The 22,382-nt window shown below is 36.1% G+C and overlaps 1 protein-coding gene across 1 annotated transcript in view; it reads left to right on the top strand.

Annotated features, from left to right (window-relative positions):
- The window catches only part of LINGO2 (leucine rich repeat and Ig domain containing 2), a 309,491-nt gene that overhangs the window by 241,236 nt on the left and 45,873 nt on the right, over window positions 1-22,382 (top strand). The gene's annotated exons all lie outside the window — the stretch shown is intronic.

Here is a 22,382-nt window from a genome sequence, read left to right as displayed (position 1 = left end):
GAATTGGGAAGCACAAATACAATTATTTCCTCACCAGACCAAGATAAAAAACATGGTAAACAAATTGCCTAAGGTTAAAGTAACTACCCATGTTCTAAACTCTGAAATGTCTGTGGTGGGCACAGAACCCTGTAGGGGAAAACACCTGACATGATTATTTGAGGACCATAGGATTGGTATGACCTCAGCTGATCATATCCTGATCAGTGAAATGTTTACATATTTGAGAGTCATGTGCTGTTGGGAAAACTGGTTCATTTTTTGTCATTTTTCCAGGGGAAGTAAACAACAGTAACTACCACTTCCAGAAGCACTGCCTAATTATGTGCATCATGGAAATTTCCTCTTCTTGCATAATAAAGGCAGCTTAAGTGCATGTGTCTAAAAAATAAGAAAAAGCCTCTCATATCCATTACTGCTCGTTATTACTGGGCTTCTTGATGATTTTAAAAATCATGTCAGATAGAGACACAAACCTATTTCTGGAAGGAATTCCTTTTACATACATACTTGCTATCAAAACACAGAGACCCCTGCTGTATTCCCCAATATTTTTATCTCTATCCATACCCCCATTTCAAACCATCACCCTATTTGGTGCCTATATTTCATTCTGCTAGACCAGCTCCCTCACCTGTCATGGAAAACCCAGCTCAAATTCTGCTTTCTCTTGAACACCACTAATTTGTTCAGGTGCTTTTGTTGAGTATCCACTATGGGTCAGAGACTGTGCCAAATTCTGGGGGTAAAAGAGTACACAAATAGACATGGCCCTGCTCTAATGGTTTTTACAGACTCTGAGGGAGAAGCATATTAATCAGATAGCCACACAAATACATAATTACCTTCTGGGATTGGTGTTATGAGGGAGTGAGTCCTCTAAGAGAATATAGCAGGAACACCTGCTGTAATCTGGAATTTCTTTTTCAGATTTGGTTATTATAGAATGCGTTCTCTTCCTACTGTAAATGTATGTGTACAAACACAAAATGAATTCAAACAAAGACACAAAATATAAAAGGCCACGTGTTCTTAGCCCTCTTGGAGTTAGAAATTACTTAATTGATTTAATCCATGACTGAAATGGCAAAATTACTCAAGATAATAGCCTTTTAGATTCTTGGTGTGTATATTCCATCAACACAGTTGAATGGTAAATACCCTAAATTACTCCTCTAGTAAATGTCAGAACCCAGTTAGATCTGGCTTAGATTTATCAAGAAGACATTTCTCCTGGTAACTGATGATTTTGAAGCTAAAATCAATTCAGTTCAAAGAACTTTTCTTGAGCATATATTATTTGTACAACAATGGAGATTGTTTCAAGCTGTGAAAAAATGAAAATGAATCAGACAAAAATCCATACCTTTAAGTTACTAATAGTCTATTGTCTATTAAAAAAATGTTTAAATAGTATACTTTAATTTATTCTGCCTGGTATTTTAAATTATAGTATATAAGGAAAACACAAAGGGTTCAAAAATCCATCTTAGAAACAGATTAATTCCTATTAGAGAAGATTAGGTAAATATTTCATTTTTAAAAGACCAAACACTGTATCAAATGGCTAGATTAATAAGGAGTTAATGATTTAGATGTTCCAACATAGGTATCATACAAGCTATAATTCTCATACTGAAGGCTAATGTGGTTATTTCATTGTTCTTAAAAAGAAAACATATCACCTTTGGGTTAAATTATCTATTCACTAAGTTCAAATTCACTATTACTTTCAAATGGCTAATTTTAAAAAATACTCTCAAACCCTCAATGTTTGTATTTCCTTAGTGTTGGTACATACTAATGTTCAAAAGAGAGAGAAACTTGGTCCCAACCAAGATGACTAGTCTTTATGTACAGCAAGTCCTTGCATAATGTCATCAATAGGTTTTGGAAACTGCAATTTTAAGCAAAATGACATTTAACAAAACCAATTTTACTATCGGCTAATGGATATAAACAAGGGTTAAGTTCCTCCAGCATATTTCTGGTCACAAAAACATTATAAAACTTATAAAGACCCAAAGCCTCTAATATTAAGCATTGTAATAAACATGAGCTATATATACATTTCAGAAAGATTAATAAAAAGACAATTGTTTACTCATTTTTTTTTGGTAAATCATTGAGTGATGGTGGTTGTCATGGTGTGGTGGCGTAAATCAAGGAATAAATGTTTGCAAAGCAAAAATTATAATGAGCACCTCCTATCACCAGACAATTAAAAAACAATCGTGAATAGGGCAGGCTTGCTGAGTTCTTTCTTGCCGCATCATTTATTGTCATGCATTTGTATAATCATCATATACTTCACGAGTTTTTATTTTATAATAATTCACATTTATTCATTCGTTCATTTCTCAATCTTTTTTATTCCAGTTCAGGGTTGAGGGTGACCAGAGTCCATGCCAACAGCTCAGGGCATAAGGCAGGAACCCGCCCTGCACAGGATGCCATTCCATAGCAGGGCGCGTTCACACACACACACACACACATACACACACACTCCTACACCGGGACCATCTAGACATGACCATTAACCAAACATCGACATCTTTGACATGTGGGAGAAAATCAGAATACCCAGAGAAAACCCATGCAGATATGGGAGGAACATGCAAACTCCACACAGTCAGTGGCCTCTGCTAGAAGTCGGTTTTTTCTCTCATTGTTATAACGAAATAATGTTGAACGAAATGACATTATTTGAGGACCTGCTGTGCTTAAATCTCTCCATATACACTGGCTTTGTTTTAAGGGCCCTTGACAAAGAAACTAAGTAGCAACATATATAAATGCTTACAAAATGCAATGGTGATCAAACTATAATACAAAATTACATGACACAACATGACTTAAAACTATTTTAAAAATACATAAGAATATAAACACAGATTGAAGGAGAACATGGACAAATGCAAACAGCTATGATACAAGGATGAGGATGAGGGATAAAAACGTACCCATTGGGTATGACGTACACTGCTCTGTGATGGGCACGCTGAAAGCCCTCACTTCAGCATTGTACAATTAATTCTCCATGTGGCAAAACCACTTGGACCCCCTTAATATTTTGAAATTTTAAAAAAACATGAAGATAATTTCTTTCCTTTTGGACAAAGTTTCTTTCATATTATTATAGAGGCTTTTAACAATAGAAAAATAAATGAATTGGCACAATTAGAAAAATCTGCTTTTTCTCAGGTGTAGTGCTTTCTAATTTAGAACCACTTGCTAACATGAATTTTATAAGATTGGGTTTGTCATTTGTCCTATATGTGAGTAAAAATGTGAATCCAAATTGCTGTTAAATTGCTGCTAGGAAAAAATGCTGAGATTCTATCTACTTAGTGATTTTTACATATATATACACACACACATACATATATATATACACGCATATATGAAACAAGTTGAAGCATGAAAGGGAAGGAAAAAGGAATGGAGGGGAGAGTAAGAAAGGAAGACTTTATATCTATTAAATACTAACTATGAGTTCATAGGACACGAAGAAAATATTAGCATAGAAATCTGGCTATATACCATGTGTTCCCAGGACTCATTTATCTATGCTCATGGGTTCATGTTGCTGGTGCTCACGTTGCAATATTCAGTTTTATTGTTTGGGCTATTTGTACCCTAACCAAGCTCTTTGTCTTGTGAAACAATAAGTGTGCCTCCCAAAGTGAAGTTTTGCTATAGGAAAGCTTTTATAAATTTGATTGTCAAATTTTGGTCTAAAGTATAATTTTTAACCCCCTTTGATTATGGCGTAGCAAGTTTTCCTCATATATCTGTATAACTCCCAATTTTAGCAATTATTAAAATTTTGATACCTTCTTGTCATTGCTTGGAGTTGGTCTTCTTAGAGCATCACAGAAGTTATAGACATCCTTTTGCACATGACTTTCTTTTTATCCTAACTAGATTGTAAGCCTCTTGTAGACAATATTCTCTTCTTACTTTTTTTGAACTTGGGAGGAGCTAGTAGTAATTTCTCCGCTTATCTATTTCTTTTCCTTCCTGTCTCCTGCTTTCTCTTCTCTGCTGGATACTTTCTGTGCTTTAAATATTATTTTTTTTCTAAATGGTTCTATCATTTTCCCTTTACACATGCCTCTAATATAAGAAAAGCATATAGGAAAAGCATTGGACTTGAGCAAAGAAATCTTGATTTTTAGTTATGTGTCTGCCTCTAAGTGGCAATGAATGTGATACAAGGAGAATATTGTGTCACCTCTCTGGGTCTCAGTTTTATTTGAGAATTGAGAGGCATAAACCAATTGAGTTACAAGGTTCTTCCTGCTCTGCTATTCTGCAATTTGTGATAGTCTCTAAAATATATTCTGACTTAGAAATTCTACAAGTCTATGATTCTGTTAGATCAGTAGATGTTGAGGACTGCTCTGTGGGTCCCTGGAGGTTGTGTGGAGGTACCTTCAGGGCAACTGTGGCTTAGAGAAGAGGGGTAAGGGAACAAGCAGACTGCTTCAATCAGAACAGCTCACTTTGATCTATTTTAGATATTGGTCTTCCTGAATAACATTTTGTTTGAAGAAAAAATTCTATGGTTAAAAAATAAATTTTGAAAACCTCTGCACTAGATTATGAAAATTCCTTTAAAAATATGTGAAAATATGTTGATGGTGCTTCTGGATCCCAAACAGATAATATCTAGAAATAAGAAAGATTGAATTGCTATGTAATGACCAATTGATCTAAAACATTTTATAAAAGTAATTTGGAATTGTCTGAAAAGGAATAGCAGCCTTAGAACATTGTTCAACTAAGAATTAAGCTGACATGTCAGGATGAGGAGACTAGGCAGGTGGGAATGTGTTTTATATTAATTTCAGGTACTTTGCAGTACAGTGGTTCCCAACTGAGAGTCTGGGTAAAATTTCTACCAGGCTGCAGTAAAGAATAATTATGAGAATAGATGGTGGTTGTTTTCTTTTATGTGTGCTTTCTTGGCAAATAAAAAACTCTTGTCAAGTTTATGGTAGTGCCCCTACTACGTTTAAAAATTCTACAAATCTATGAAATCCAAAAATGTCAGAACTATTGCTCTATAGCTTAGTACAGAGTTAGGCATTCAAATAGTGCTCAATAAATGCTTGTCTGATTGAATAGGGAGTCAGAAATGTAGAAGTTGTATTTAAGTAAATAAAATCAGTGATTTCATATGCATAGAACCATATAAAAGCTCTGTATTCAAAGAAAGAATTTTCTACAATACCTTTATTAAAGAATTTTTTAAAACACCATAGACTCTGATTTTTAAAATTTATAATGAAGGAGCCAGAAGGAAAATAACCCCCAAATCTTCCTTCTCTTTTTCTCCCTCCTTCTTTTCCTGTTAGGCCCATTACTACCACCATGTAGCTCTGTGATGTACTGAGTCTGTTTCTGAAGGCTGCCCAGTAAAGCTAACATCCTTTATAATGTTGTTTCAGTGGGAAAATGTACCGCAAGTTACAAAAAGTATGTACAAGTTGATTTTGGAATCGTGCCATCCTGTAATTTGAGCACTGCTGCTACCTCTCAGTTTTTAATACGACACCCTCCATAGCACCTTTTCAGTGAATGTGTGGCATTCAGGTTCTGCTTCACTCACATCTAGTCCTTTCACTGAGTTTAAGAATCTAAAATCAATATTGTATCATTGTTGCATATCTGAGAAAGAGGTTTTAGAAAACAATTCAATCCCCTCAAGAGCTTATTTCAAGTACCGTAACAACAATTATTTGACTTCATGTATAAAGAATCTAATATTGAGTGAGAGAATTTTCTTATTTAAAATTCATTCTTCCCCCTATTTATGTACATTTCCACTATATTTATCTGAAATAACATATATTTGAAAGTTTCCAATTCCTAGAAGTCAGCATCTACCTCTCTCTTCATCTATAGTGTTCCTTTGGATGGTTAGTCTTCTATTGAACTTAGAGAAGTCAGAGTACATGATAATGGACATCTCTAACATTTCAAAGGAAGACTTCTGGCAGGGCACCCCAGAAAACTGGTGGACTTCCCTGCCATGGAGTCATAAGAGAAACAAGTGACCTACCATAAATATATTGCCTCCAGGACACAAAGCCCAATGAGTTCACCTTGTATAAGGAATATGACACTCTACATAGACATTCATGCAAATGCATATACATGCCATATATACACACGAGCTTTTAACATTAAACACTGCGATTAAGTTATAGGGGTTTATGGAGTCAATCTATAGTCAGTTTGTCAGCCAGCTGGTGGGGTTACACCTGCACACAAAGCGTTATCCACCTGAGTCTCTCCTCTAGGTGTTCCTCCATTATAGTTTATGTGGTTTATGTTTTCTGACTATGGCTTTCCCAAACCATTTTGGCATCTCAGTCTTGGCTTTTAAGGGGATTTTGTTTTATTTTTAAATTTGCAGTCAAGAGCACTAACCTGGAGTCTGAGGTCCAGGGTCCAAGGTGCATTTCTTCTACGTACAATTCAATTTGAACTCTGGATCTTTTGCCTCTTGATTCTACACTCCTACATGCACCTAAATTCTCTACTGTAAGACTTTAACCAGGCACAAAAAGTCAGAGGTAACTCCAGAAATGACTCTCTAACCTGTACACCCTAGTAGAAGCCAAGGTGTTTAAGGCATATGAGGAATAAAGTTCTACCTTCTGTGATCTTCTGAGCTTAGTGTATTTTTAAAATTTATATAGTATGACACAACAAACCACCCCAAAATATGGAGGCATAAAATAATAGTTTGTTCTTCGTTCTCCTGCTTTGGCAGTTATGGGCTTCAGCTGGACCGTTCTGACTCGAGTATTCACACACCTGCAGTCAGATGGCGGCTGAGGCTGGAGTCAGATATGTGAAGGCTTCTTCACTAGTGCCTGGGCTAGGATGGCTGGGACAGCTGAGGGCTGGGCTGGCATCTCTCTATGAAGCTTCTTCACATGGCTGGTTTGGAACTCCCCACAGCAGAGTGGTCTCAGAGCAGTTGAACTTTTTAAGTGGCAGCGGTCCTCACCCAAAGTGAGCATTCCAAAAGCCCCAGGTGGACACTGGAAGGTTGCATATGACCTAGCCTCAGAGTCATGCAGCACCACTTTCTCTGCAATCTGTTGGCCAGTGCAGCCATAGGCCAGCCCAGATTCAAGTGGGAAGAGGAATAGACTTTATATTTCAAGGCCAGAATGGCCTGTGCATTATAAGGATGGCTGTCATCTTAGAGACAAGCTGCCACAGTGGGTATCAAGAAAGTTTATTATATGAAACTGACACATTATAATTTTCAAAATAGCAACTAAATCATAGATGGATGTTTGCCTAAGAACAAAAGCTTACGTGAACCCTCTTCCTGAAGCCCATTTAGAATACACACCTGAGAAAGCTACATTTTGAAAAGGGTATCAGCTGCTCCACTGAACACAATGTAGGTATGAGTGACTTTCTTAGTAATAAGAAAATAAGTTCATTAAGTTACTAACCAACTTGCTTTAGGGCCATTCGATCTTAAAGAGAGAACAAACCACGGGCTTATGAGTAGTTCACAGAAAAGATACATTTTTGTGAAGACATTTCCATTGTGTGTGGTTAAACCCCAAATGGCTTAATTTCAGCCTGATACAGAGTACAAACTCATAAAAGCAAATTACGTGGTACATAGTAAGTGCATAGTACAAATTTGCTCTAAGTATTCATTTAAATAATAAAGAATTATAGTTTGAGCAGAAACAGTACTTAGTGACCCATTAGTAATTGGCAGTAGTGTGAGGCTCAGTGAGGGGCAGGGATCGGCCCAAGGTCACACAACTTTTAGAAGCACAGCTAGGATTGGAGCTCATCTGGACTCAGATTCTCTCACTTATGACAGAAAAAAAAAAATCACATCTCAAAGTGCTTAATGCCAGGGGATTTTACCTCAAAATGAATACCATTATATTTCAGCTGGAATTTTGCTAAATTCTACAGAGAACAGCTTGACCCTCAATTAACGAGTACATGCACATCTTAAGTCTTTCACAGCTGCCATGTGGGTGCAAATGTAAGTAATTAGCCCTGACCTTGAGTACCCTATGCATTTTACCCGGTTATGGATGTTACAGAAAGTTGTCCTGGGCTTTGATTAAATTCAGTATAAAGCCAGCAAGAACCATTATGTGTCAGAAGTAACTGATGGTTTTGCAAGGAATCTTGCTGAATGTGTGTATGTGAATATTAAATTCCTCTTTGGGATATTAAAAATTCAATTTGACATAGCCTTATACAGGAGGTTTTATAAAACCTACGTCAACTAAAACTGAAAATAATAGGTATGTATGTGTGCATGTGTATGCAAAAATGAAAATCAATTTTTAAAAGGTATTTACTGAGCTTTTATTTTTTAATTTTTTATTGATACATAATTGTACATATGCATGGAGTACATGTTACATTTTGATACAAGCACACACTGTATAATGATCAAATCAGGGTAATTGGGACATCCGTCACTTCAAACATCTATCACTGCTTTATGTTGGGAACATTTGAAAACTTCTAGCTATTTTGAAATATAATAAATTATTGTTAACTATAGTTGCCCTATTGCACTGTGAACACTAGAACTTATTCCTTCTATTTAACAGCATTACCCATTAACTAGCACCTCTTCATCATCCCTTCCCACCACCCTTACCAACCTCTAGTAACCACCATTCTATTCACTATCTCCATGAGATCAGTTTGTTTTAGGTCCCATATATGAGTGTGAAAATACAATATTTGTCATTCTGTGCCTGGTTTATTTCACTTAAAATAATGTCCTCCAGTTCCATCCATGTTTCCGCAAATGACAAAATTTCCTCCTTTTCAAGGCTAAATAATATTCCATTGTGTAAATATACCACATTTTCTTTATCCATTCATCCCTTGATAAACATTTAGGCTGATTCCATATTTTAGCTACTGTGAGTAATGCTGCAATAAACACAGGAGTGCAAATATCTTTGGAATATATTTCCAGCAGTAGAATTGCTGTGTCATATGGGAGTTCTGTTTTTAGTTTTTTGAGGAACCTCTATGCCATTTTCCATAGTGGCTATACTAATTTACATTTCCACCAACTGTGTATGAGCACACACCCCCCCCCTTTCTCCACATCCTTGTTAGCTATATCTTCTATTTTGGGTCTTTTGATAATAGCCATTTTAACTGGGGTGAAATGACATCTTATTATGGTGTTGATTTCCATTTCCCTTTCCCTGATGATTAGTGACATTGAATATTTTTTCATGTACCTATTGGTCATTTGTGTGTCTTCTTTTGAGAAATGTCTATTCAGATCTTTTGCCCATTTTTAACCAGGTTGTTTGATTTTTTTGCTATTGAGTTATTTGAATTCTTTACATATTCTGGTTATAAATCCCTTCCCAAATGAGTAGTTTGAAAATATTTTCTTTCATTCTATAGGTTGTAGGTTGCTCTTCACTTCATTGTCTCCTTTGCTGTACAGAAGCTTTTTAGCTTGATGTGATCCCATTTGTATACTTTTGCTTTAGTTGCCTATGTTTTGAGTTCTTGACTAAAAAATCTTTGCTCAAACCAATGTCTTGAAGCAGTTCCTAAATGTTTTATTCTAGAAGTTTCATGGTTTCAGGTCTTACATTTTTAAGTCTTTAATCCATTTTTATTTGATTTTTGCATGATTGGAGATAGAGGTTTAGTTTCATTCCTCTGCATATGGATATCCAGTTTTCCCATCAATCATTTATTGAAGAGACTGTCATTTCCCCAATGTATGTTCTTGGCACTTTTGTCAAAATGACTTGGCTGTAAATGCATGGATTTATTTCTGAGTTTTTTGTCTTGTTCCATTGGTCTATGTCTTTGTTTTTATGCCATCCTGCTTTGGTTAATATAGCCTTGTAGTAGATTTTAAAGTCAGGTAGTATGATGCCTCCAGCTTTGTTGTTTCTGCTCAGGATAGCTTTGACATTTGTTCCATACAAATTTTAGGATTGTGTTTCCTATTTCCATGAAGAATGTCTTTGGTATTTTCATAGGGATTGCAGTGGATTTGTAGATCAGTTTTGATATGGACATTTTAACAATGTTAATTCTTTCAATCTGTTAACATGGGATATTCCCTTTTTTTGTGCCCTCTTCAATTTCTTTCACCTGTGCTTTATAGCTTTTATTGTAAAGATCATTCACTTTGGGTATATTTATTCTTAGGAATGTTATTGTTTTAATTATTATAAATGGGATTGCTTTCTTGAATTCCTTTTCAGATTGTTTTCTATTGGCATAAAAAAAGTTACTGATTTTTGTATGTTGATTTTGTTTCTTGCAACTTCACTGAATTTATCAGTTCTGACACTTTTTTGGTAGAATTTTTGGATTTTTCTCAATGTAAGATTGTATCATCTGCAAACAAGGACGATTTGACTTTATCCTTTCCAATATGGATGCCGTTTATTTCTTTCGCTTGTCTAATTGCTCTGGCTAGGACTTTTAGTACTATGTTGAATAAAAGTGGTGAAAGTGGACACCCTTGTCTTATTTCAAATCTTAAAGGAAAGGCTTTGAATTTTTCCCCATTCATTATGATGTTAGTTGTGGGTTTGTCATATGTAGCCTTTATTATTTTGAGATATGTTCCTTTTATACTGAGTTTGTTGAGAGTTTTTATCATGGAGGGATATTGAATTTAATTAAATCATTTGTTGGCATCTATTGAAATGATCATGTGGTTTCTGTCCTTGATTCCATTAATGTAATGTATCACATTTATTGATTTGCATATGATGTACCATCTTTGTATTCCTGGGATAAATCCCACTTGGTCATGGTGAATTATCTTTTAATGGGTTGTTGAAAATTTTCACATTTGTGTTTATCTGGGATATTGGCCTGTTGGCCTTTCGTTTTCTCTCCTTTTTTATTTTTATTTTTTATCTTGTCTGGTTTTGGTATGAGAATCATGGTTTTGGTATGAGAGTCATGCTGGCCTTGTAGAGTAGAATTGGCATTAAGTCTTCTGTAAACATTTGGTAGAATTCAGTGAAGCAATCATGGTCTAAGCTTTTCTTTGATGGAAGACTTCACAAAAAATTTTCATTGAGGTAAAATATGCATACATATGCATATGTACATACTGTTATTCATTGGTCTATTTAGGTTTTCTATTTCTTTGTGGGTTGTATGTATGTATCTTGATAGGTTGTATGTATCTTGATAGGTTGTATGTGTCTAGGAATTTATTATTGCTAGATTTCCCAATTTATTGGTATATATTTGTTCATAATAATCTCTAATGGTCCTTTGTATTTCTGTGGTATCAGTTATAATATCTTCCTTTTGTCTCTGATTTTATTTATTTGGGTCTCTTTTTCTTAGTCTGTCTAAATATTTATCAATTTTGTTTATCTTTTCAAAGAACCAACTTTCTTGTTTTGTTGTTGTTCTTTACTGTTTTATAGTCTCAATTCCATTTACTTCTGCTCTGATCTTTTTTTTATTTTTTATTTATTTTTTTATTTTATTTTTATTTTAGCATATTATGGGGGTACAAGTGTTAAAGTTACTTATATTGCCCATGCCCCCCTTCCCCCTCAAGTCAGAGCTTCAAGCATGTCCATCCTCCAAACGTTGCACATCTTACTTGTTGTAGTTGTATATACCCATCCCCTCCTCCCCCCTCCCACCCTCCTGACACCCAATAAATGTTACTCCTATGTGTCCACTCAGGTGTTGATCTGTTGATACCAATTTGCTGGCGAGTACATGTGGGGCTGGTTTTTCCATTCTTGAGATACTTCACTTAGTAGAATGGGTTCCATCTGTATCCAGGAATATACAAGAGGTGCTATATCACCATTGTTTCTTAAAGCTGAGCAGTATTCCATGGTATACATATACCACATTTTATTAATCCACTCATGAATTGATGAGCACTTGGGTTGTTTCCATAGCTTTGCAATTGTGAATTGTGCAGCTATAAACATTCAAGTGCAGGTGTCGTTTTCATAAAGTGGCTTTTGATCTTTTGGGTAGATGCCCAGTAATGGAATTGCTGGGTCATATGGTAGAGCTACTTGTATCACTTTGAGGATCTTTATTGTTTCTTTCCTTCTACTAATTTTTAGTTTATTTTTTCTTTCTTTTCTAGTTCCTTGGGGTGCATCATTAGATGGTTTATTTGAAGTATTTCTACACTTTTGATGTAGGCATTTCTTGCTATAAATTTCCCTACTAGTACTGCTATTGCTGTATCCAATAGGTTTTGGTATGTTGTATTTCCATTTTAATTTGTTTCAAGAAATTTTAAAATTTTCTTCCTAATGTCTTTATTGACCCATTAGTCATTTAGGAGCATATAATTTATTTTCCATGTATTTGTACAGTTTCAAAAGTTGCTATTGTTAGTGATTTATAGTTTTATTCCATTGTTGTCAGAAAAGATACTTGATATGATTTAGATTTTTTTAATTTGTTGACATTTGTTTTGTGGACTAATGTATGGTCTATCTTGGAGAATGTCCCATGTGTTCATGAGAAGAATTTGTATTTGGCAACAAGCAGAAAAATGTTCTCTAAATGTAAATTAGGGTTAAGACATACACTAGGTACTAGGGGTAAGTGGTAAAATATAACATTACCTCCTTTTAAAGAATTTGTAATTAAGTAAAGTAGTGAAGACTAGCACACGTAAATATTTAGACACAAATAAATGATCAGTTATTAACTTATGCTTAAAGAGGCAGACATTATGAAAAGGGGGGAAATATCCACTTAGGATTTGTTGTTGATAGGAAAGATTTCATGAAGGGTGTGACTTGATATGGACTTTTAATGATAAATAGGATTTAAATAGGTAGAAATCAAGTTAATATTGATATTATTCATGAGAAACCAGTGATAATACTTAAATTATCCACAATCCAGTCTCAACATATTACCTCTACCAAAAAAGAAATGCTATTCCTTAACCTAGGATACATGTGAAATGGCAAAGAGAAAGTGGGAAAAATCACTGAATATACTATATAACACTGAAAAAACCCTAAATTCAACTCTAATCAAATCTAACCATACCTAATTCCAGAAAATTGGACAAATGTTAGTGTCATCTGTAAATTTAGTTTACCAGTCAATAAATCTTTTGCATTAACCATGATCAAGTGATTAATATTTTTTATCCAGAGAAGTATTGATTTCCTATCTAAAAATAACATATTCCAGTTAATATAAGGAAAAAAATAGTTCCCATAGTTCCTACAAGTGGCCTTTTCAGTGGTGTTGGGACTGGTCTGCACATTAATTTCATGTTTATGTATATATGAAGTCTGTCAGTTTTCTTTTGTGTCTCCTTTTATTTAGGCAAGATTCATTTTAGTAAGTGATACTTTACACAAGGCTCCATTTACTCAGTTAATGTTCCCTCACCAAATTTTCATTTATTATAAAAATAAAGAGAAGGAAAAATAGAAAACCAATGAGAAATCTGCCACTTTAACATATCAACTTCACTTTCCCTCATTGCCTTCTAACCCTTGTCCATATGCATATATGATGTGTCCATAATATTGATGCAATTTTATTTATTCTTTTCCACTTTATATATTAAATTTTTTTGCATTAATCAGTCCTTCCTGTATTCTCCCATAGCACACTATTCTCACCTCTATTACAAAATTTACTGTGTTGTATAACTACTGAAATTTTTTCTTTGCTTTGTTTCCTTACCTCTGAGAATATTTCCATCCAGAGACAGTTTTCTTTGCCTCTTCTCTGGCAACTTGCACAGGATATGGCACATAGACTCAATAAATAATGTGAAATTTCATGAATGTATTCAATCATTACATTAACTCAGTATGTCATGATTTATGTAGCCATTGTTTCTATGGCTGACATTTAAATGGTTTTCATGTTTTACTACCTATCTATTGTCCTTCTTGGATTAGTATTCAAATATTAGAAAATATAAGAATTTAAGAGAGTATACAAAGTGAGAACATTATCACTAATTGGTTAGGGCAGAAGACTGACGAGGTGTTTTTAGCCAAAATTCATCAAACTGATGGTGAGAGATTTGGGGACACAGCCTACTGTGTTATCATTAACAGCTTTGCCTGTAACTACAGAAGCAGAAAAGTCAGAGAAATCAACCTGAATACCCAGGGTGAGAATTTCCCATTGTCGGGGTTTGTGTTTAGCTGGTGAAAGAAGTGAAAATGAGTGTATGATTTTGGTGACAACTGGAATCTTGTGGAAATTGAGAGGCATGTCAAAGAAAATGAGGAAACAAAGACACCTTTTTCAGATGGAAGAAAACTCAGCTGTATGGTGGCAGGCATTGAAACAGAATAATTTAATATGGGCGGTCTATTCCCTACAAAGTAATAAAAATATCTATCAGAACTTCCTTTGACATAAAGAAAATGATATGTATTTCTCACTTTTTGTCTTCTAAAATGCTCTTCTATCCATAGGAGTCCGGCAAGGTGAGGGAGATAGCTAGCGACAATGTCTGCCAAATGTGAAGTTGTATGACCCCAATGTTTGCATAATCAATATGTGTGTGTGAAGTTGTCCTTGACGTTATCTGCTCTTCTCTTTCTGTTTATAGTCCTTACATGGGCAACCAACTCCAATGTTCTAAAAATAAGATGCTTTGACACATGGCATCTGCCAGGCCTTGAGAGAACTGCACTAATTATGGCTGCCGCTGAAGAACTCAAGTGGAGCTCTGAACTATCTTTGTTTTGATTTATCATCTGAACATAGATCTCGAAGGCTTATGGGATAACCTTGGGAGGTCACCTAATCCATTTGCTTACTCTGGGATAAAAAGACCAAAACCACAGGTGAATCATCCCAGGGAAAAAAATTATCCTTCCTCTAAGCTCTTCAGTAGACACCCTCAATAACTCACCTTAATGTGGAGAAATCCTTTTATTTTGTTGTTGTTGGATGGGTTTAACCAGATTCCTTACGTAGTGGTGTGCATCCCTGAACATAAGTACTTTGAGGAAGAAAGACCAAACTTAGAATAATCATTAAGGTTCATGTTATTTTTTCTTGATTTTTGATGCTGGCATTTTCATAGTACCATCACCTTCTTTGTTGGCTCCTCTGTGCAGTGTGAGGTTTATCTGTGACGGCTCTGTCCTGCCAAGTTGTATTTATTAAGAAGTGGGCTAAGAGAATCTGCTTACCCCCATGGCAAGTGGCCCTTTATACCATAAGTCCTAAACTTCCTGGTGTCTTCAGGAGAGCAAGTTCTGCTCTTTGATTTTAGGCACAGTGGGGAAAATGGATGCCAGAGAGCAAAATTGGTATGTGATGCCTGTTTCCATGACACCCTGAATGTCTTTTTCCTATAGGGAGCAAAGCCCCTGGTGCCTCTTTGGCAGAGATGATGTAATATATCAGAGTGGATAAGCACATGGACTCTGTGTCAGACAGATCTGGGTTTTAATTCTGACTCTCCCACTTATTAGCCTTGTAATGGTCAACTACTGAATGCCATAATCTCTGCTATTATGAAATGAGGATATTATATTTCCTCCCCACAGGATTATTATAAAGATTCATTGTGATAATATACATAAAGTGCTAAGCATAGTGCCTGGAACATAGTAAATGGTAGTTATGAGTTTTTCTTTTTATAAATGCCTTCATTTTCAACTTTTTAAACTGGAAACTTTGTATACATTGGCTGGAAGCTTCAGTTGGTAAAGTTCTCTACTGAAGTAAAGGAAAAGGGAGATTGAGGCTGTTGCTGTGATGATTTGCAGAGATACTGCAGCCCAATGACATTTATAAAATATATTCAATGTGCTGGGAAACATAGGCCATTGTGTCTGTCCTCTGTTTACACGAGGGAATTGTATGTCCACTGTCATCAATCACCAACAAATATTTAATCATTCAGAAACTACTAGAGGCAAAGGGACATTAGATGTGAAACCTGCTTTCAAGAAATGCTCATTCTGTTAGGTTGAATCATGTTGAACTGCTATTTTTGTAGATCAAAAATGATAGGATGTTGTCAATTTCATAAAATTCAACCTAATACTTGGACGATGTGTATGCACAAAGGTCAGTAAGAACAAAGGAAACATGTGCTACCTGCTGAATAAGAAGTACTAACAATTCATTCAAAGAAATGATACTTAGTACATACGGGAGCAATGGGGCAGGATTCATGCAGAAATTGGGCTTGATTCAGGCCCCTAAAGCTGGGATCCCCTTTTTATTCATCCTCTCTTCTCTTCTCTTTCCTTCTATTGAGCTTTCCTACTGTTGGTAACAACATAGAAACAACAGGTTTAAGGGGAAAAGCATCAGACTTAAAATCATAAAACCTAAGTTCAAATCCCAGCTCTACCACTTTCTTGTGTACTTGTTCAAATGATTTAATCCTTCTAGGTCTCTATTTCTTCATCTGGTCTAAATGATAAAAATATCAGTCTCATTGGGGTGAGAACTAAATGTACAATGTATATGAAAGTGTGTAGCACAGTGTTTGACCCACAATTGTATTTTCTTTTTCTTTTTCTTTTTTTTTCTTTTTTTTCTTTTTTTTTGGTGTAGGTCTTATGTTCTAGCTGTGCATAACAGTAACGCAATTGCTGCATAAATGATGATGATGCTGGCCTTCTCAAATGACCTATGTCTGTCCAAAGCATTTCATCCCTAGTGCCTTTCATTCACAATATAGTTCCTTGTACAGATCCTGTATTCCTGTATACACACACACACACACACACACACACACACACACAGTACATTCTGTCATTCATTCAACAAGTACCTCTCCAACACAAACTGTGTGCTTGGAAGATGAGGTGATGAGTAGTAAGATAAAGTCTCCATCTAAATGGAGCTTACATTTTAATGAGAAACAGGGCATTCAAAAATGGACAAATAAACATATAATGAAATTACAGGTAGCAAGAGAGGCTTTGAACAATAAGTCAGAGGGATAGCAGAAGATGATAAGCAGACCCTTGCTGGGAGTGCTGAGCTTAGTGAAAGAGCAAGCCATGCAAAGTTCTGGGTAAGAGCTTTCCTGGCACAGGAAGAAGGGTTGCAAATATCTCAAGGTGGGAAAGATTTTGGCAGATTTCAACAATATCAATAAAGCTGGCAAGTTTCTGAAATATCAATAAATCTGGGTGGCTAGACTGAGGTGGATGCTGTATGGGAAATAGAAGGCCCAGGTTGGTGAGCAGCTGTAGAGGAAGATGACTAAGAGACCAGCACAGTCATCTAGGTAAGAGTTAATTATGGTTTGGACTAAAATGGTAGCAGAGGAAATGTAAGAAATAGTCACATTTTTTTTTCTTTTTTAAGATAGAACAATCCATCCAGTTGCTGATGAATTAAGATGAAGGCAGCATGAGAAAGAGAGAAATCAAGGGTATTTCCTGACCTTTGCTCTGAGCAAGTATATGAATAGTGGGGCTATTTACAGAGATGAAAAGAGTAAACAAAGAACTGGTTTCTGAAGAGGTCAATTTGGTTTGAGTTATATGTGTGTATGTATATATACATATATAAAAAAAGTCATACATGAAGCTGGATACTTCATTCCATTGTTAAGTGGTGGAATTTTAGGGCTCCACATGATTTTATTGGATTCTTCCAAGGCCACAGTTTGATCAACAGATAATATCATTCATGTATGAGGCCAGGGGGTTGCTTATATATGTAACCCCGCTCCTCCCATGGCTGAGTGATTTACTTTAGCATGCAAAACTAACAACTTCAGACCAAATATAGTGTTTATTTAATATAACAGTGATCTAGAGCTGTTGTCTCAGCTGTTTGGGGCATTGGTACTTACAAAGTTAAAACTGAAGGTCTAAATCCATACTTAAACCAATTAATTTTTAAAGAAAATTATTTTCTAACTAAAGACATACTCAGTGACCTTGCAAATGTTTACCATTCGGATTCAAAACCAATAACTACTTATTAAGATCTGGTATTAGAGAAATTTGACTCATTTTAAAAGTCATCTCATTTTATCCTCATAAGTACCCCTCTAAGGTGGGTTTTTGAGGTCCATTTTGTTGAGTAGGCAACTGAGCTCTAGCAAGGTTAGCAAATTCCCCAAGATCAGAGAACAAGTTGATAATAAGTGAAATGGAATTAAAAAGTGTAAATCACTACTGCCCACTCCCATCTCCATAGAAAAGAACTCGAAGAATGGGTTTCCCTGACCCCAAGTATAGGAAATTATGTGCAAGAAGCCAGCCCTCTTTCATGCCCTTCCTCCTCTTGGATCATGGGGAAACATACCAAAAATGCTGCCATACATTTTCTCCTTTCTGCATATTCCACCATTCTCTAGCTCCTTTCACCATAATCTTAGCAATCATGTCACAAATGACCCAATCTTTACCATGTGGATTTTGGAATATATCCCTCTATCTACTGCATTTGGAAAATAATTTAGGCACCTTTGTGAAGAAAGCACTCAAGGAGGAAGCTCTCCCTGGTGCTCTAGCCATGGTCTATTTTGCACCTGCCCTCCCCTCAAAGTCCAGCATGTACTCCTTTTTCTCCTGTGCGCTCTTGCTCAAAGGCAGAAAGAGGCACTGGGTTTTTCTGGCCTAGCCCTGAGTAAATATGTTGAAGGAGAATGAATGCTGTCGGGAAGCCTCCACTCCTAAACATGCTGGCTAAATTTTGCTCAAACTCTCAATGTATTAAACTCACCCCTATAGTGGCTGGGAACAGCTTACCTCCTCCTGCCTCTTCCTACATCTCCTCCATGGGCTTCTTTGGGTCACAGGTGTTGATTTCAAAAGTGATCAGCCCCTTTGCTTGCTTTTTTCGTTTTGTTTCTTTTCTTTTCTTTCTTTCTTTCTTTTTTTTTTTTTTTTTTTTTTTTTTGAGGATGTGCTGACTGATAGTGTGGGGTGGGAGCCAGTGTCACTGGGAGATGTCACATGGGGCTATGGGATATCTTCTTTTGTCTTCTCCCTCTGTCTTCTCTGGCTGTTTTCTCTCTTCTCCCTCTCCAGAAACGAGCTCCACTCCAGGGTTTGTACATAATAATTCTGCCCAAACCAATTCTCCCCCAGTGTCTCACTATCTACCACCCAGAAAAAATACTTTCCCCAAGAATGATGTTCCTTTCTAAGAGGAATTCCTGAAAATAAAAATAGTCTCTTCTCTATTATAAGTACTGCTGTGAAAGTTTCCCAGTAAGAAGGAGTTTCTTGGGTTGGAGAGGGAATTGAAAATCCTCAGTTCCAGTCAGTCACAATGACAGAAGAACAAGTTCAGTTTGATTTTTACCATCAACCTCTCAACATTGTAATTTTCTCCTCACTGCACACTGTCTGCACTTGATATTTTACCCACCTGTCTTCCATTCTGCTTGCTGAAATACCCAGGGTGGCTAGGGAGGCATTGGAAAATCACAAGGAGATTTTACATATGCAGACTATCATCTTTTCCCAACAAATAGAATAGTAATCATCATAAGAGTAATAATAATAAACACTAATTGAAACTCAAAAACATTTACCACCTACTATGTGCCTTATCTTGTACTAGATATTTTCTTGCATTTTACTAATTAATACCAATAATATTCCTAGGAGTTATATTTTTACCTTCCTCAAATTACAGATGAGAAAACAAAGACTCAGGAAGTTGGTATTATTTATTTACCCAAAGACGCACAGGTAGCTGTTCAGGCTAGCATTCAAATCAAGGGTTTCCTGAGTCCAAATGCAGTGTCTTACTTGCATATGAGAACAAGAGGGAAAAGCTGGGGATATTCTAACCTTTTATGTTCAATGCATACTGTAAATTTTATGTTTCTTGTCTTGCTACAGAGCTGCTAAATTTGAAACACTATTTTGACTGACTAAAATTATTACACTTTCACATCAAGCAGATTCAGAACCAAAAGAAGTGGGAGAAAAATAAATACATGTTTTATATACAGGATGCTGCACATGGTTGATGTGTTATGACAGTCATCTTGAGAAGTGAGAAGCTACACCCTCTCTCATTCAGAAGGAAGAATGTCATAACAGTTCTGTTGTCTGATTTCCATATATTTATATCACACCTAAATTGTTAAATACAATAATTCAGAGTCAAAAGAGACACATGTGCCTAATTTCTTTTTTTACAAAACAGAAGTACTTACTCCAGTTCAACTTCTCTCCTAAAATCTCTATTGTTTACAGCATTTACCTTATAATTAAACACCCCATTCTCTCTTCCTCCCTAATATATACTATGATAATTACAACTTAGTGACTTTGGACAATTCATTTAGACTCTCTAAGTCTTTATTCATTTATGAAATGAGGATAATACTAATACAACAACATAGGGTGTTATAAGGATTTAAAAAAATAGATGATGAATATAAACTGGTTGGCACATAGATCTCAGTAAAAGCCAATCTCCATACCTTACTCTGTTTCTAGAATGTAAAATTCTAAAGGGCAATAGCTAGTTATGGCCTCTATTTCCGAGCTAGGAGTACAGAAAGTGAATTAAATATTATGCTTATTTTGTCAGTGTTCTATAGCAGATTTCCATCTCCTTAGCCCAGAAAAGGGCAATGCTATTCCATATTCTTCCAGACCACAATCCAGAGCCCAAAGCGCAGGCTTATTGACCACTAGTCTCAGCCACCACATGTCATGATAATGAAATGATAGGCAGCAGGTGGATTTCCCTTCTCAGAGCTTTGAAGAATATTTTGAAGTAGGTGTTTATACTTAACACGACTATTCAGAAGACCCAATTCCATTTGCTGATACCATTTCCCCTGGAAGATTTCAACCAGTTGTGCTACAGCTCATTGCTCACCTATTAAAGCCTGTTGGTTTCTCACATCTGAGATGCATGGGAAAGGGCCACATGCAGGCTTGCACTGCTAATGCGATGAAGCCAATGGTGGTTGTAGGGCTCATAAACCCCTGACCCTCATAAAGGAATTTCAGAGCAATTGTGCTTAAATGACCACAGTCCAAGCAACCAAGAATAATATCAAAACAACTCAAACTAGCATTATTCAATATTATGAAGGGGACAGAAAATCTCTTGCAATAAATCGTAAAATCGTATTCTTGGTTCTTTGCAATCCATTTCCCCACACAGTACAGCTGCTTTTCTCTACCCTTAAAAATGTCACAGCCTGTTTTTGCTCCCTCCTTGTTGCCCTTTCCCCTGGCCCCTGTCTAGCCTTCTCCCACTACGCAGCCCAAGAACCACACTCATCTTGGAGGGCAAGAAGAGGAAGGTTCTGATGTAGGCATTGGCAGAAATCTTTAGTGAGAAAGCAGAGAGAAAAAGTCTGAGGAAATACAAAAATTAATAACTAATATCTCAGTATATTATGGTCAAACTTAGATAAATGAAACAAACTGTGGTGCATATTGCAAAAGGGACAATGGGACCTAGTCAGGGAAAGCATGCAACTGGAAGTCTGAAGTTTTCATTGCAATCCTTGTTGTGTTGCCAATTAGCCATGTGAACTTTAAATAGGGATTTTACCTTCCTGATTCTTCACTTTCAGCCTTTTATTGATATGGAAACCAAGGGTTTTCATAGTAAGATGGAATGACTGTTATGAGGTCACACAGCTAGTGAGTAAACAGGATAGCTTCAGGAAGGAAAGAATCATGTCCCATACACTTTTGCATCTCTGGTACCTACCTGACAGAGGGCCTTGCACATAGTAAGCATTCAATGATTTTTGGAGGGATAGATGACTTGCACCTGGGTTTTATAAATCCAGATTCAATGTCCTATTATGTCCTATCCCACTTGGTATTTCACTTCCTCACTGTAAGGCTTGCTGCTAAAGTCCCACCTACTTCAAATGATTGACAAGCGCTTCTAATCTGTGCACATATGGTATAGAACACCTGTCTCCACCAGTCACATTGTTTGTTTTCCAATCTTCTTTTTTTTAATTTCAGAATATTATAGGGGTACAAACGTTTTGGTTACATACCTTGCCTTTGCACCGCCCAAATCAGAGCTACACACCCCCAGACACTGCACACCCTGACCTTTAAGTATGAATTTCCCCATCCCCTCCTCCCCCCTCCCACCTGCCCGATGCCCTATGAATGTTACTTTCATATGCACATGTAAGTGTTGATCAATTAGTACCAATTTAATGGTGAGTACATATGGTGTGTGTTCTTCTATTCTTGTGATATTTCACTTAGAAGAATGGGTTCCAGCTTCACGCAGGATAATACAAGATGTGTTGGTTCACCATTGTTTTTTGTGGCTGAGTAGTACTCCATGATATACATCTCTACTATTAAGTAATACTTTTTTTTTAAGCATTTATATTTACAGACCCTCTAAGCTACATGGTACATTTCCCATAACTA

Source organism: Microcebus murinus, chromosome 12 (assembly GCF_040939455.1).
Source record: "Microcebus murinus isolate Inina chromosome 12, M.murinus_Inina_mat1.0, whole genome shotgun sequence".
Classification (NCBI taxonomy): domain Eukaryota; kingdom Metazoa; phylum Chordata; class Mammalia; order Primates; family Cheirogaleidae; genus Microcebus; species Microcebus murinus.
Note: the sequence above shows the minus strand (reverse complement) of the source record. Positions and strands in the feature narration are given on the sequence as shown.